Genomic DNA, 15,311 nt, shown 5'->3' with positions numbered 1-15,311 from the left:
GTGGCTCCAACCATGCTGGGTGAGAAATGCAAGGTCTGCTCCAGGCAAGCCAGTGAGGAGCAAGATTTTAAGAAGACTGATGGCTTCTGCTAGATGGTTAGCTCAGGTGATTAATTAGGGCTGGTGTTATGAAGTGGGGTGTTCCACAACAGGACTAAATGTCACCTGTGGAAAGAGGGAGACTCCCTCCTGAAATTCTCATGCTTTGCTTTTTGACCTGACTGGTTATCAGGGAAGGTGTGAGGGGACACAAGATGCAGGGTTTGCAAGCTAGCTGCTGGCAGCATTCCTGAGGACTGGATGGTGGGTAAGGGCCCACAGATCCAATGCATCACTCCAGCTCCAAAGGACTTAGGACCCCAGTGGTCCCACAGATGTGGTAAACTTGCCCCTCAATATCACCAGGACTTAAAACCTAGTGCTGATACAGAGTGTGGAGCCAATCTGGCTGTCCCCTGAGTAAAGCTTCATCCAGTGTGTGGTGGCTGGTTGGATGCAGGATCATTGCTGCACATTTCTTGGCAGTCACAGGCAATCCACATCACTAAGCTGGTTCCAGACATAAGAATCTGCATAAGCCATCCTTATCATCTGTGTTACAACTGTGCTGCTGGGCCAGCTGTGAGACCCTGTGCCCATCCCTTTTGTTTTCCTGCTTTCTCCAAAAGTCCTGAAGTTTCCAGGTGTAAGGACACACATGGTCTGTGATCATATTACTCCAATCACAGACTGTAAAGCAGATGTATAAATGAAGCTAATAAAGCAAGCACATGGGTCCCTTAATCCCAAAATTTCAAGCGGTGTGGGAATTAGACTAATATCTTTGGCTGCAGGATTTGGGAATGTAGCAGAGCCAGAACAGTGAATTTCTGGAAGCAAGCTGACCTCCTCTCAATTTGCTGTGAGACAGACTCGGTATAAGAGATCAGCTTTAGAAACTAGATTGAAGCCAGTAAGGGATGCAGCATTTTAACCTTTAACATGACCTGTGACATTTTGTCTTTAAGACACTTTGCATCCCACATGGCTGTGAAGGCAGAGGTGACTCCTGAAAACTATCCAACCTCAGTGCAGGACTTAATTGCAGGCATGCAGAGCCTAGCAGCTGCCTTCTGTGGGGACATCACTGTTTGCAAGTTGAAAGAGAAATGCTTCACTTGAATTTCCCAGTGTTTGGTTAAGAATCCAGCCTCAGTGGTGGGATTGAAGCCAAGCTTTGAATGCTGTTTTTCGCTAGGAAAAAAGGGCTGGGGAAAAGACATTCCTCCCTTAGGCTTAAGATCATAAATAAGACAGTGTTATATAAGTATGACTATAACCTCTTTATCTGTAGTGTCAGACTCATACAATCAGGCTATGAATGACAAATCTCCCACTAATTTCTATTAATAGAACAGTGGTACCTATTTGTGTTTTGAAACAGCAATGGAAATGTGTGTTGTCCTATGTCACCAGTAACTGAGAATCCCCTCCAAATTATACTGAGAGAGGGGTGACTTCTGTCTACCACTTCTTATACTCCTTGGCTCCAGGCAGCCACCATCCACCCATTCCTGATCCCAGGGCCCAGACAGCAGTCAGCAGGGGAATGGAAACCCACTGCCTTTCCTGGAACATACATGTGCTCCTGTCCCTCAAGCAGTGGGCCAGGAAGGAACTAGGCTCCTTGGAGGCTCCTTGACCAGGCCTGTGCCCTGTAATGAGGCAAGGAGATGGTGAGTGCCCAGGTATCAGGGCATAGGAACCTAAAGAGTCAGCTAGCAAGGCTGAACTGACATAAGGAGCTCCAGCTCATACAGAGTTTTAACCAGGGGAACACCTTAGAATAGAATAGAATAGAATAAACCAGGTTGGAGGAGACCTTCAAGATCATCATGTCCAACCTGTCATCCAACACCACCTAATCAACTAAACCCTGCAACCAAGCATCCTGTCAAGTCTCCTCCTGAACACCCCCAGCGACAGCGACTCCACCACCTCCTCGGGCAGCCCATTCCAGTGGGCAATCACTCTCTCTGTGTAAAACTTCCTCCTAACCTCCAGCCTGAACCTCCCCTGGTGCAGCCTGAGACTGTGTCCTCTTGTTCTGGTACTGGTTGCCTGGGAGAAGAGACCAACCTCTGCCTGACTACAACCCTGCCTTCAGGTAGTTGTAGACAGCAATAAGGTCACCCCTGAGTCTCCTCGTCTCCAGGCTAAGCAACCCCAGCTCCCTCAGTCTCTCCTCACAGGGCTTGTGTTCCAAACCCCTCACCAACTTTGTTGCCCTTCTTGCTGCAGGACTCTCTGCATGCTCAGGGTTTAAAGGGTTTCAAAGCCAAAAGGATACATTCCTGGAAGTAAAGCTCATTGGGGATTACTAAACATAGGGAGATTGCCAAGACAGAAGTGTTCCAAATTGTAGCAGAAGTCCTTATGGCATGCACTTGCCCTGTTTCCATGTACCTGTTCCTAGTATCAGTGCTGCTCAGTGTAAAACCACTTAGCAGAGTAGTTTGAACCAAAATGGCCACACTTAGGCTAATGCAGCCTTAGCTGTGTGGGTCTAACTTGGCTGGCAAGCCTGATGCCAGCCTGGGATCTATAAAAACCCAAGAGAATCTATAAACCCAGAAATTACTCCTGAGACACAGAGACTCAGTCATTGTAATTGTGACAAGAGAAAACCCCAAATCAGGTTCAAGTTTAAAGTCAGTCTTTGCCTTCCACATTGCCTCCCAGTCTGGGCTTTGCCCTGAGTGGTGTCTCATGACAAACAATTGCACATCACAAGTCCTCCCAGGGTCCCTGTGTCAGCAGCCATGGACCCCAAGGACCTGAGCATCACAGCCATCCATGGGCGGCTATGGCAAGAGGAGAAAGTCTGAAATCCCTCTGGAGCATCTTTGTACCTCTAGCTAATCTTTCTTCCCTGCTGCACAGATGATCCAAGCTCCCAGTGTGACTTGATCACACAAATCCAGCAGGTACACATGGCCTTGGCTTGTCATGCCCTGCTCTTCCCTAGCAGAGATGGAGCAGCCACAGGGTCAAATGTGGATGGCCAAGGGGGTCAAAAGTAACCACAGCTGTCTAGACACCCCCAGCAGAGCCCTGTGACTGATTCACCTCCTGTCTTGGTGCATCAGGCATTGACTCACAATCAAAATGCGTCAGATGGTTGTATCCATGAAGGGTTTCATGGACCTTGCCTCAAGCACCCCACTGAACTTTGAAGCTGGGCCTTTTTGCAGAGGGGGAGGCACACGGGAGACCTTTGCTGATGATGGTCTGGCCATACACAGGAACATGAAACTCCATCTTCCTGCAATTTTCTTCTCAGTGATTTCTTGTGTCAGTGTGAGGTATCTCTCACCAAAAAAGGACCTGATCCTTCGTGATCATGACAAAGCCCTCGGAGGGACACAGCAGAGACCTCAGGCTTTTAGGCTGCTGCCAAAAAGATGCTCTCATGACTGAAATCAACTTCTGCAGCAGTTGACACGCAGATGGATAGGCACATGCCACAGCCTGGCTGGCAAGGATTTATGCCCTTGAAAATCTCTCCCAGTAGCTCACTCTTTCTGCTCTCTGCTGTGACCAATGACTTCATTAAAGGGAAAAGACAACACCTATCAGAATAGGAGACACTGACAGACTCCTTGATGTCTATACCAGACAGAGGCCATCACTGACCTGGTGACTCTGAGCATTCACCCTCATTCCAGAGGACTTAACCTCAGTAATGGTGCTGTGCACCAGCGGTGTTGGCTGAACAGAAATCAGGAAAAACCCCAACAGAAACAGGGAACAGCAGAACAGCAGAAGCAGCAGCAGAAACCATGGGACTATGTGCTAAATGGATGCATTTAGTAGATGTCCCAGCCAGTCCAACAACACTGGGAGCACTCAAAAGCTGTTTCTGCTGCAGCTGTAATATGGAGAGGTAAAAAAATTCAGATGGAGCAGTGACCTGGCTGCAAGTGCAGCTGATCTACTTCAGACACCTCAGAAACAGCATGGAACAGAGGGAGTGAGCTAATGCTTCCCAGGCAGCTCTTCCCATCTCGTGCAATGAGTCCAGGAGACTTCCTGAGCCAGTGCTGGGATCTGTGCCTCTAATAACCCTTAATAGATTTTTTCCACCATGAATAGGCCCAGGTGCTTTATGAACTCATGCATCCTACAACAAGGAGTTACACTTCTTCATTATGCCACAGCCGCTTCCTTGTCATACTTTGAACCTGCCACATCCTTGGTTTGCTGCTCCTCTTCATTTCTGTCTTGGAAGAGACATTCATTTCAAACCCATCTCCCTTCATCTATGGGAGCAGAAGAAATGGCATCTTACTTGCTACTTTGTTTGGGGACCTAACAGTGTTCCCCTGGATTAACTAAGAGGAGCAAAGTGTCATTCTGCTCAACTAATTCAGGAAGATACTGCCCAATATGCAGCTCATTTGCTTTGTCACATGAAGGATCTATAGACAGGTTCCAGCATGGATAGGATAGGATAGGATAGGATAGGATAGGATAGGATAGGATAGGATAGGATAGGAGTTAACCAGGTTGGAAAAGACCAACCTATCACCCAACACCATCTAATCAACTAAAGCATGGCACCAAGCACCCCATCCAGTCTCTTCCTAAACACCTCCAGTGATGGTGACTCCACCACCTCCCTGGGCAGCCATCCTAATGGCCAATCACTCTTTCTATGAAGAAGTTCTTCCTAACATCCAGCCTAAACCTCCCCTGGTGCATAGACTGCTCTTCACCATCAAGACTCATTAAATTATTTTGTTGGAACATCACCTTCTAAGGGCGGTGCTGTGTAGCAGTATGTTCTTTTCAGAGGATGGAAATGATGTATTAAGAGTCTTTCTATGAGGCAAGGGCTCCCCAGGTTGCTGGTCATTCGAGCCCTATCATTCTGGGCTCTGAGCTTCAGTTTGGTGAGCTCGTGGTCTGTAATATGATTAGCAGAGAGGAAGCTGTGTTTTTGCAATTTGTCATGACACAAGAGCCCACACGCGTCTGTGCTGCTCTGTGCTGCTCTGTGCTGCTCTGTGCTGCCAGCACGAGCTCGCTGGTGGCTGACAATAATGGGAGAAGTGGTCAAACAATCACCTCTGAAGGCCAACAGGAGTGAATAGATAGTCTCCAGCAAGCTCTGCATTTGAGGCAAAACATGGGTGAGACAAGTCATGTATGCACAGAGATTGGTACATCGGGTCTGGGGCTTATTCTCGCCTGGTTTCAGCATCACTGCTTTAAGTCCCCAGCACACAGCTCCAGTGACAAAGCCATCTGTTTTATCATGACAGCTGGCAGGTAGTAGAGGCCAACGTGAATAGACTGTCTGCTTTGGAGACAAACTTGGTAAGAAACACAATTTCAGCCATGCCAGATGAAAGCCACCCAATGCCCAGGTTGGAGGCACAGGATGCCTGAGCACCATGGCACTGAGTTCTCCCAGCCTCACACCATAGCCCTCTTGTGCTGCAAGATAGCGAGGTCCTGGGGCAGGGGAAATCCCCAGCAACATCTCTTTTCAGCACTGCATTTTAGCAGGGAGAAGCTACAATAGAGCTGCTCTCCCTTTTCTTTTGAAAAATGAAGGATTTTCCTCTCTCCTTCTTTCTCCCCTGGTGTGACCATTACTCACTGGCTGAGGGAGATCATGGTGAGTAACAGTGCTCAGTGTGAGGAAAGACTGACGTAGGAAAATGCATTGAGGAGGAGTAAGGGATGCAGACACTGCAATGTTGACAAAGTACACAAAAGAGGAAGCAAAAGTGAGAAACAGGAAACTTCCAGCCCTCCACTGGGGACAGTGCACAAGGCCAAGTCCCCAGAGTGAATTATCCAGCAATGTCAGCCAGTTGGTGACTGGGAGCCTGACAGATGCCTGCTCCAGTTCTTTTGTGCCACCTTCACGAGCCTTTTTGGGAGGCTCTGCCCTTAAAAATGTGAATCTCATCTGTCTGGTGCTGATCCCACACACTCTGCTTCAAGGAGTTTCCTGTAATCACAGGGGTTCCCTGAGGATGGCCACTTCCTCCCCAGTATCTACTAGGCTTCCTCATGCACACAAGCAACCCAGCACCCCTTCTGTGAAAGCTAGCCCTAGCTGCTGGCTTTAGAGCATCCTCAAACTTCCTTGGGGCTCTCCTGAATAGAGGAATGCCCAACTGGTGGATCTGCCCCAGGTCTGAATGGACTTCTCAGAGAAGTTCATCTGAAGTATCATTTCAAATGTTGCCTTATAAAGATGGCCAGACACTTTAGAACAGAAGGAGTCTTGAGACTGTCCCAGTAGAAACAGAAGCTCACAGGAATTTTGGGGGGACAGGGAGGGGTGGGCCCATCTGCCAGCATCAGCTGCCAGGAGGCTTTGTTAGAAGAAAGAAAACTGAGACAGTTTACCTTCAAGCCAGGACCTCAACAGGGTTACCACCACATTAAAGCAACCTTGTTAATCAGAGTCAGCATCTGGGATCTCCTGATGAAGAAGCCAGAGGTGCAATTGCAACCCATGACAGTTCCTGTGCCTCCCTTGGACTACGCTGCTTTCAGTTCTACCCAAAACTATTCCTGCAAGGAACATTTCTGTAACTGTGGCCACATAACTGCTTTGCAGAAAAATTTTGTGGGGGACAATAATATATCTCCTGCAGACCTCTTGGGCGAAGCACAAACCTTCCTGACTTTCCCTCCCTGTATTTAGAGTGCGCATTATCAGGCATGTGCTCCAGCTTCCTTACATGAAGGGCTGGCCTCCCTCCTTCTGTGCACTAGGGAAAAATTCCAAAGGTCTTGGGACAAAGCTGAACTTTCTAATGCTTGTGAAAACCCTTCTCTCCCTTCATTACACATCAGCTTTGCTGCTGGACAGCTGAGGAAACCCAGCCTGCATCCCTGAAAGGTCCTATATCATCCTACCCTATGTCCTATCCATCAGGAAAGGGTGATGGGGGAAAAGTCTATTTCTTATACCATGTTTTCAGGATTTTTCTGAACATCCTTGAGTGTGCCTGTTGGGAAAAAATATTCTATGTCAAAGCACTAGGGACTGTAAAACCCCTGGAAACACTACTGCTGTGGGCAGAGCATCCTTCCTCCTTAGGAATGTGAGACTAGGGCATATGGCAAGAGCTGACACACATGTGCCCATGGTGTGAGGGTCTCCTGGGGAAAGGGACTGGGGTGAGCTGGTGATATTAACTGCACACAGGAATTTTTGCCACAGCCTTACCAGTTCAATAGTGAGCATTTTGGGGCACACACCTGCATAAGCATTGCCATTGCCTGTTGCATGTGGAGCAAAGGCATGATTAGCCAGCATGGATTTGCTTTGTGTTAGTCCATTTCCTTTTCCCTGGCACAGGAGAAATTTGTCTTGCATAAGCATTATTCCCTACCCACTTGGAAAGGGTGAAGTGGGTGATGGCCATATCCCCTTCTCTGAAGACTGTCCCTGGTGAAGGGTGCCCCAGGGCTGGAAGCGAGGGAACAGAGGGCTCCCCTTCCACCATAGCACCTCCACTCAAAACATGTCAGATTCACCTTGTAACTTGCCATCACACAGCCAAGGGTCATGCCTGTCTGCAACACACCCTCTTCATTCCTTGCTAACCATCACAGCAGCACAGACAGCTCCTCACTGCCCAGCAATGCTGGCTGCATGCTCACCTTGCTACACCATCCCTTCCTTAGTTTGAAATTCCTGGAAGTCAAAATGTCCTCTTTGTCCCTTTTCCCCCAGAAGCTATGACATCCTGCATTGCCTGTTGCACAGCAGGAAGTTCTCTGGTTTTCAGCACCACGGATGCTGACAGCGAGACTGGGCAGCTGCTGTGGCCACTAGTCATGAGACACAAAGTCCCATCAGGGAAGGCTGCCCAGGCACATGAATGACTGACCACTGCTTGGTCAGCATAAATATTGCTAACAAGCAGCTGTAATCTTCTGGCCTTGCACCCTCCCCCATTCTGTGCACAGAAGCAATGTTAGGGTGTCAGGGCAGGCATAGCCCTCCTTTGACACCCTGTGTGCTTCCAACCCAAGGACCAGCAGAGATGTGCTTTGAAGATGCACCAGCTAGCATGGCCCCTTTCTTTGGCACTGCAACCACCAGGCCAGACCATCCATTTTACTTAATGCATGGCTTCTCATGTCGCCTGCCAAGCATGTGATGGTGTAACTGCATTAAGGCCAGACACCCACCCACTCAGAACAATTTAATGCTCATCACACTCAAGTAGGTGGAAGAAGGGGCCCAGACCCTTCCAATCAAAAAGATATTCAGCCTTGATGGCATATTTGGGCCCTTAGATGCTCCCTCTCAGGGTCAGGGTGTTAAGGGCTGACCCTCTAGCATTATCATTTTGTTGGAAGAAGAGATGTTAGGATTAGGGGCAGAGGAAAGAAAGGGCTGGAAATGTGCTCCATTTCCTAGAGGCAGCTGCTTTTTCCTCCTCCCAAATTGCCCAGTCAACCACAAGATGAGTCATTGGTCTCCCGCATTTCCACCTGACCCACTTTTGGCTTGTCAGGGCTGACTGCAGAGCTTTTGTTTCTAGGATGCACATATGCACAGCCATGGAGCTGTCATGCTTTGGGTTTGTCCTGAGTGAAATAACCTGGAAGAAAGCAAGCCCTGGGCTTCCCTTGGAGGCACGAAGTGATGACCATCCCAGGCCACTGACATCCGGGCTCCGGTGGGAAGGTCCTGGGGGCCTCGCATGAACTCTGTGCAGCTGCTGCAGGGAGGTTTGAGCCCCTAGCAGCTCCAAGCTGAGCCTGGGGGTTGAGGGCTGAGAAGCTGTTACCCCGTGCTTAGGTTTCCCCCTGAGGAAGCAGAAAGGAATAAACAGCAGATGGAACAGCTCCTTCTGCTTGCCTGCTAATGGGTTTCAGCAGGCTGCTCCTAATTTGCATCACTCCTGTCTGTAGAGAGGTGCTGTCAGAGTCAGGACGTTTATGCAGCTGAAGGAAAAGCATCTCTCGGAGGTACTCAGATGGCTATGCCCACCAAGTACCTGTTTGCCTCCTCAGTGCTGTGATGGCATGGACCTCTCCCTTTCCAAAACCAGGAGCAGCACTGTTTTGAAGCACAGTTGAAATGGTTAGCTGAGGCAGAGATTAGTGGCAGAAAGTAGAAATGGCATCCCAGGCACAGGAACAGCCTTGGGCAGCAGTATAAATAGACATGCTCTTGCTCTGTTCTGCATGGTGGTGTCAGGAGGTTTTTTCCACTGCCCAAGGGAAATTCCCAGGGGTGAAGTGTCCATCACAATTGCATTTTCCATGTCCAATTCATTGTACTTCCTATTTGCTTAGCCACTACATCTTGAAGGATGTTGCAGGGGACTTGCCTTACAACCAGATCAGGCCTGGCTTTCACCTCTTTTGCTGGCCAGTCAGGCAGGGCTTGTTTCTCTGTCCTAGCTATAATTGCTAGCCTGTCTTCCTCTCTGGCTTCTGGTGCAGTATCTCTGTGACTGCCTGAAAGAACTCTTGCCTGTCCTCCTCCCTGCAGCCAGTCCCTGGCTTGCTTGCCTCTCACCATGATTTGTTGCAGCCTCTCACTTAAGATCCCAAATTGAGGTAAGTGCCTCAACATCTCAAGCTAATGGCTATGGCCTTTGTAGCTCAGATTCAGATTGTAGCTCAGATTTGTAGCTCAGCAAAAAGCCCAAGTCTACCTTGAGTGAGACTCTCAGGAGAAATTCACTAAAGAGGAGCTGCAAAGGGGAAGGTTGTGCTTATTTAGCTGATAAAGGTACAAAGGCTATTTAGGGCTGTGAGTGCCCACTGTGGCTCTGTACCTTTTCCATGCAGGGCAATGTCTAGACCCAACTCCAGCTCCACTCACACTGAATGGAGGACACTTAGTGTTGGCCTTAAAAGTCTCCCCTAGACAGCTGCCAACAGCTACAAAAGGCCCAAGACAATGCACTGCCAATATTTCACACATGCTCACAGTCCCCTGCAGCAGGGCAAATAAAAAGTGTCACCTCCTTTGGGCTCTCCACAGTGCCTAGCAAACCCTGCAAGCCACTGAGCCAGCAAAGAAATAATGTGGTTCCTACCCACAGGCTGTAAAATGTGGGGGAAGGAGGCTACACATCTCAGTGAGTGATTTCCCCAACATCTGAGCAGAGTGAGGGCAGGGGGCTGGGTGCTGATGCAATGGCCTGTTTATGTTTTCAGTGCACATGGCCCTAATTATTGGTGTCTGTGCACTAATCCATGCTCTGCGGGCAAGCCAGGAGGTGAGGCTGGGCACACCTGCCCAGAATGTGGGACCCAGCCCAGAGTGCTGGTAAGGACTGGCAGGACAGTGAGGTACCCATTCTCCACGTGTGTGAGGCATCCAGCCTCTGACTGTACCCAGTCATGTCCAACACCCCATGCAACAGGGCCATGCTGCTCAGCAGGAACCCACCTAGAATCATCATGAGGCTTACGCCAGGCTCCAACTCCTAGCCTTTGGGCAGGTTTGGGCAGTTTGCCTATGCTAGAAATGTACTGATCAAGGCAGGGTTGTGGCTAAGCCCTCTCAGCTGGAGCTGTGATGCTGCAGTCAGACACACCCTGGCTTCCATCAGAAGAGGTGGCTCCCTTGGCCAAGATGCACTCCTCCACAAATGCTTACAATATTTGGCACTTGCTAAGTCACTGACTCTCTGCGCCAAGAGTTTGGATGGTGTGACAGCTATTTGCTACACCCTGGAAAAGTGGGAGACTGCATTTGTTTGGAAATCGAGGGTTGTTTATTTGACTCTTCCCATGATCTCCTCTGACAAATGAGAAGCTGTTTAATGAGGCTTTTCTTCCTCAAGAAAGTGACAGCTGCTGACATGACTTTTCTCACATGAGCCCATAACTGTAGTATCTATGATAAATTTCAGTTACCTGTAGCCTCATGAAACAAAAAAGTATCAGGTCCTTTTCATGACCTTTCCTCTGCCCCTGAGAGCAGCCTATGGCAGAGTCCAGTCACATCCATCCTATTAAGCTCCTTAATAGTTCAGATCAGGGCACCTAAGGTCCTGGTTGGGTTTTGTTCCCAGCCACAGCCTTACCCTGCCCCATTGCAGAGGTCCCCATCTGGAAAACCCCTTCCCAGGCAACTCACAAAAAACATGAACTCCCCTCCTCAGTGTGGTAGGTACATAGCAAAGTATTCATGGGTGGGTGTAGACATGCCTAGAGTCACTGCCATACAAGCCACTGCACTGAGCCTAGTCTGGGAGCAGTAATGAAGCTGGCCTGGGTTTACACTGGCACAACAGAACAAAATTCAGGCTTTGATTGAAAAAGGAAGTCAAGGAAATCCCATGAAAATGTTAATAGGTGTCAAAGAAAGAGGATGGTTTTTCACTGGTAAGGAATAAACATTTGTTCTGAAAGTCAATTAAGTGAGCAAGTAGTATGCTTTTCCCCAGTCTTCAATTTGGGAATCACAATAATTCCCTAAATCTCCCTTTGGAGATGACTTGTAGCTTCATTGCAATTCCAGCAGTGTTAAATATCACTGCTCGAATTGCAAGGAGAGGAAATCAGTGGTATTCACTGATAAATGGACCTGTCAGGAAAGAATGGGGTTCATCTGAAAATGTAGTCATAATTCTCTTTGCGTTATTTCTCCATTTCCTGGACTCCTGTGCCTCTTTTCTCTATACATTAATCGTCCGCACTGAAACCTTCAGCTCAGCACTTCCTCGGTTTCAGGAGGAGTGGGATGCCACCACAGAGACAAGCCAAAGGGACATTCAGAAAGGACTGAACAAAATTTGGTCTGAAGTCACTATCTCCCAGGGCTCTCCTCAGTCTATAGGACATAGTTGTTAAATACCCAGCACTTCCTTGGCACAACCTCCAGACCCCAGGTCCTGGAGCCTACCCTGCCTGCCAGTGTCTCAGCTCACTCCACTCACCCCATCCTTGGGACAATGCTCACAACACCCAGCCATTACTTATTTTTGGCAAGCAATTTAGCAGCCCCAGGTTGCTCATAGCGCAGTGAACATCCTGTGAGCACAAGAGGCAAGAGGGGGACCACAGGATGTGAAATGCAAAGCTTATCAGAAATGCCCCCTCAGGAAATGCAGTGATGAATATAGAAACCTGATCAAACTGCCACCGGAAACGAGCTGCTGAAGGCTGAGATGCCGGGCTCTCTTGTGACCTGCCAAATTGCTGTCTTTTTAACTTTTTTGGTGTTTTTCTCTTCCAGGAAAATTAAAAGAGGGGTAATGTTATCAGAGGAGAAAAGTTGAATGCATGTGGGGTGGTGTCCAGCCCAGCAGAGACACGTGTATACCTGCTTTTGCAGGAGCCCACACCAGTTTCAGCCTGTGCTGCTTCATTAGGTGCTGGGTCAGATACCCAAAGTGGGAGGTTGCCAGCACTATCCAGCACCTTCACAGCTGGCCCCAGCCCCAAGGCACTGCACCCCACTCCCACCTGTCACCCACAGCCTGTGCAGACACCTGGGCTCCTGCACGTGCCTGGGGCAGGATTTGCTCACGTTTGGGAGGGATGTTTGGAGCCTGTTCTGCCACAGTGAGTGTCAGCTGGTAATGCTGGGACCGGCAGAGGCTGCTGCCTCAACAGACTCCTACAGATACATTGCTTGGGGGTGAAGCAGAGAGAGGGGGACTGCCTGCAGAAATAACAGTCTTAGCAGCAAAGCACCCACCTCGCAGGCTGGAGGGCCCCTCTGCCATGCCTGTGCTCACTGAGTCTCTACCTGAGTCTCCAGGTGGGCTGTCCCTTACACCATCTTCAGACCCAGCAGTGGCCACTGAATGGACCCATCTCATTCACCCTGGGAGCCAAGGACTAGAAAGCAAAGGGGGAAGAGACATCCTGCCAGTCTAGGCTCACAGGCACCCATAGTATGTTGTTTAAAATGTTCCCCCTCCTTGGGGATAGTCTGTTGGTGTTGAAATTCATTTGCATTAGCTATTTTAAGTGCTGGCCTCTTTCTTCAAAAAGCCCTGGAGCTGGAAAGCATCTTGGCTTACCTCATGCACTGCTCATATCTGGCTCATGCTAGTTCCTAATACTTTCTGTCTCTCCAGTGAAACAAACAGGTTTTGGCTGCAGATCCAAGCTTATCAATTTCAGGCCACAACCACGTTGGCATTAGTCTTGAAAGTGGTATTGTCTCTGCTTGAGCCATGAAGAAACACGTAGTGAGCTCCCACACTTACTCAGGCCTAGTAATAAATCAGCTAGCAAGGACAATGGTTAAATGGCACTCAGCACCATACACAGGCACATAATGGCACAATTAAATCTCCTGAATAGATGTCAAGTGGCTTCCTTAAGGTAGCTGCTAAGCTGAGACAGTTCAGTGAGTTTTTAATACCAGTTGCTAATAGGCAATGCTCAGATGTAAGCCTGAGCTAATTAAATCATGCTGCATCGATCAAGCATGCACAGGGCCCTGTTGGCATTTCCAGATTATTGTTAATATGTGACCCCCACTAGGCCCAGAACAACCAATTATTCTGCCCCTACCAATGCCACCACTCACAGTTGCATTAACACAGGCTGCCACCTGGACTACATGTGGGTGACTGAGAGCCTGTGGGACATGCCCTTAGCAAAGCCAGGGCCATGTAAGAAGGACCTGGAGCACTTTCCAGAGACCAGGCATTTTTGCAGTGGGAAGGTGCTGGAGGGAGCCCATCTCACCTGGAAAAGCAGTGGGGGAGGAGGACAAGCCAGGGGATACAGCAAAGATGGACAAACTCTCTTCTGCCAGAGGCTTTGAAGCCATGTGTCAGTAAGCCTTTCTACATGTTTGTTTCCCCATTTGTAATAAAATAAGTAAAATAGCACTTAGTTGCCTCATAGGGTGTGTGAGCTGTACTTAATTGATATGTGTAACCGATGCAAAGGTGCTGGGAAGAGGGGAGAATTGAGAGGAGCTAAACAGTGTTCATGCTCCTCCACAATACTGTGTCCTTGTGTACTGAACCCTTCAAAGAGGTAACATGGCACTTCCCCTTAACAGTAAATCCTATTTTGAAGTTAGATGGATACATCCTGCCCCATCTTTGTCTTGATACACAAGACATCTTTGTCACCTTGACACCTTGGCCATCAACACACAGGGGGCTGTTCTGACCCAAGATGTGCTTTTTACATGCAGAAGAACACTGAGTTAAATCATCCTTCAAATCAATCCACCTCAAGGAACTGCAGCAGAGAGATGGGGCAAATCTGGGTTTAGAGAGTGTTGCAGGTCTGTATTCTGCACTGCTGTCACGAGACAGTACAAACATATCACCACTCCTTGGATGTGGCTTTTAGTTTCCTTTGTGCTGATGTATTGGTAATGTTATTCAGGAGTCACTTGAAATATGAAACAGGGACCTTTCCCAGGTGCCATACTATTTAACCTGGCTTTCTGTGTGATTCATCTCCCTGCTCTGCTGAATGATACAGAAGTGTAATTTTCCTTTGACTTTGCCTCATCACAGCCTTCAGCAAGCACCAAGACCTCAGAGCACATGTTGTCTAAGCCACCAGAGTTACTGGCTGCAGGCATGCCTTCACAAGTTCTTTGAACATGCCACCACCAGGCCGGTATGCAGAAGATGAGGCTCTCATGCACCTATATGACTAGGCAAGATGTGCACAGAAATGTGTGCACAGGGAGGAAACAGCCTTCAGAGGTCTTCACTGCCACAACTGTTCCTGCCCAGATACTGGTATGCCAGTTAATGGAATACTGTCACATCAAAATGATTGGAGCACTTCAAGACATGAAGATCATAAGAGAAACCTGTAATGAGATAATGGGGAGAATGAACCAGGACTGCAACTGCCAGCTCCTTATGCAGCATGGATTCACACAGCTACGCACGGCTTGTTACAGAGGAGCTGTGAAACTAAGAAGAAAGATGGAAGATAAAGGAAAAAGGAGGTGATGAAGAAAAATAAAATCAGCTGATTCAGCCATGCACAGGCACAGTCAGTCCCTGCCACTGCCTCAACTCAAAGTGAAATGAGTGAAAGGACATGTCTAGGGAGGTTCTTCTCTCCCTCTACTTTGCCCTGGTGAGACCACGCCTGTAATACTGTCCCCAGTTCAAGAGAGACAGGGGCCTGCTGGAGAGAATCCAATGAAGAGCCACCAGGATGATTAGGGGATTTGAGCACCTCCCCTGTGAAGAGAGACTGAGAGACCAGTTTAGTCTTGAGAAGATTGAGAGGGGATCTGATCAATGTGTATAAATATCTGAGCGGTGGGTGTCAGGTGGAAGGGGCCAATTTCTCTTCAGTGGTGCATGAGAGTAAGACAA

This window comes from Dryobates pubescens, chromosome 1, assembly GCF_014839835.1.
Source record: "Dryobates pubescens isolate bDryPub1 chromosome 1, bDryPub1.pri, whole genome shotgun sequence".
NCBI classification, from domain to species: domain Eukaryota; kingdom Metazoa; phylum Chordata; class Aves; order Piciformes; family Picidae; genus Dryobates; species Dryobates pubescens.
This window is presented reverse-complemented; position numbering follows the sequence as displayed.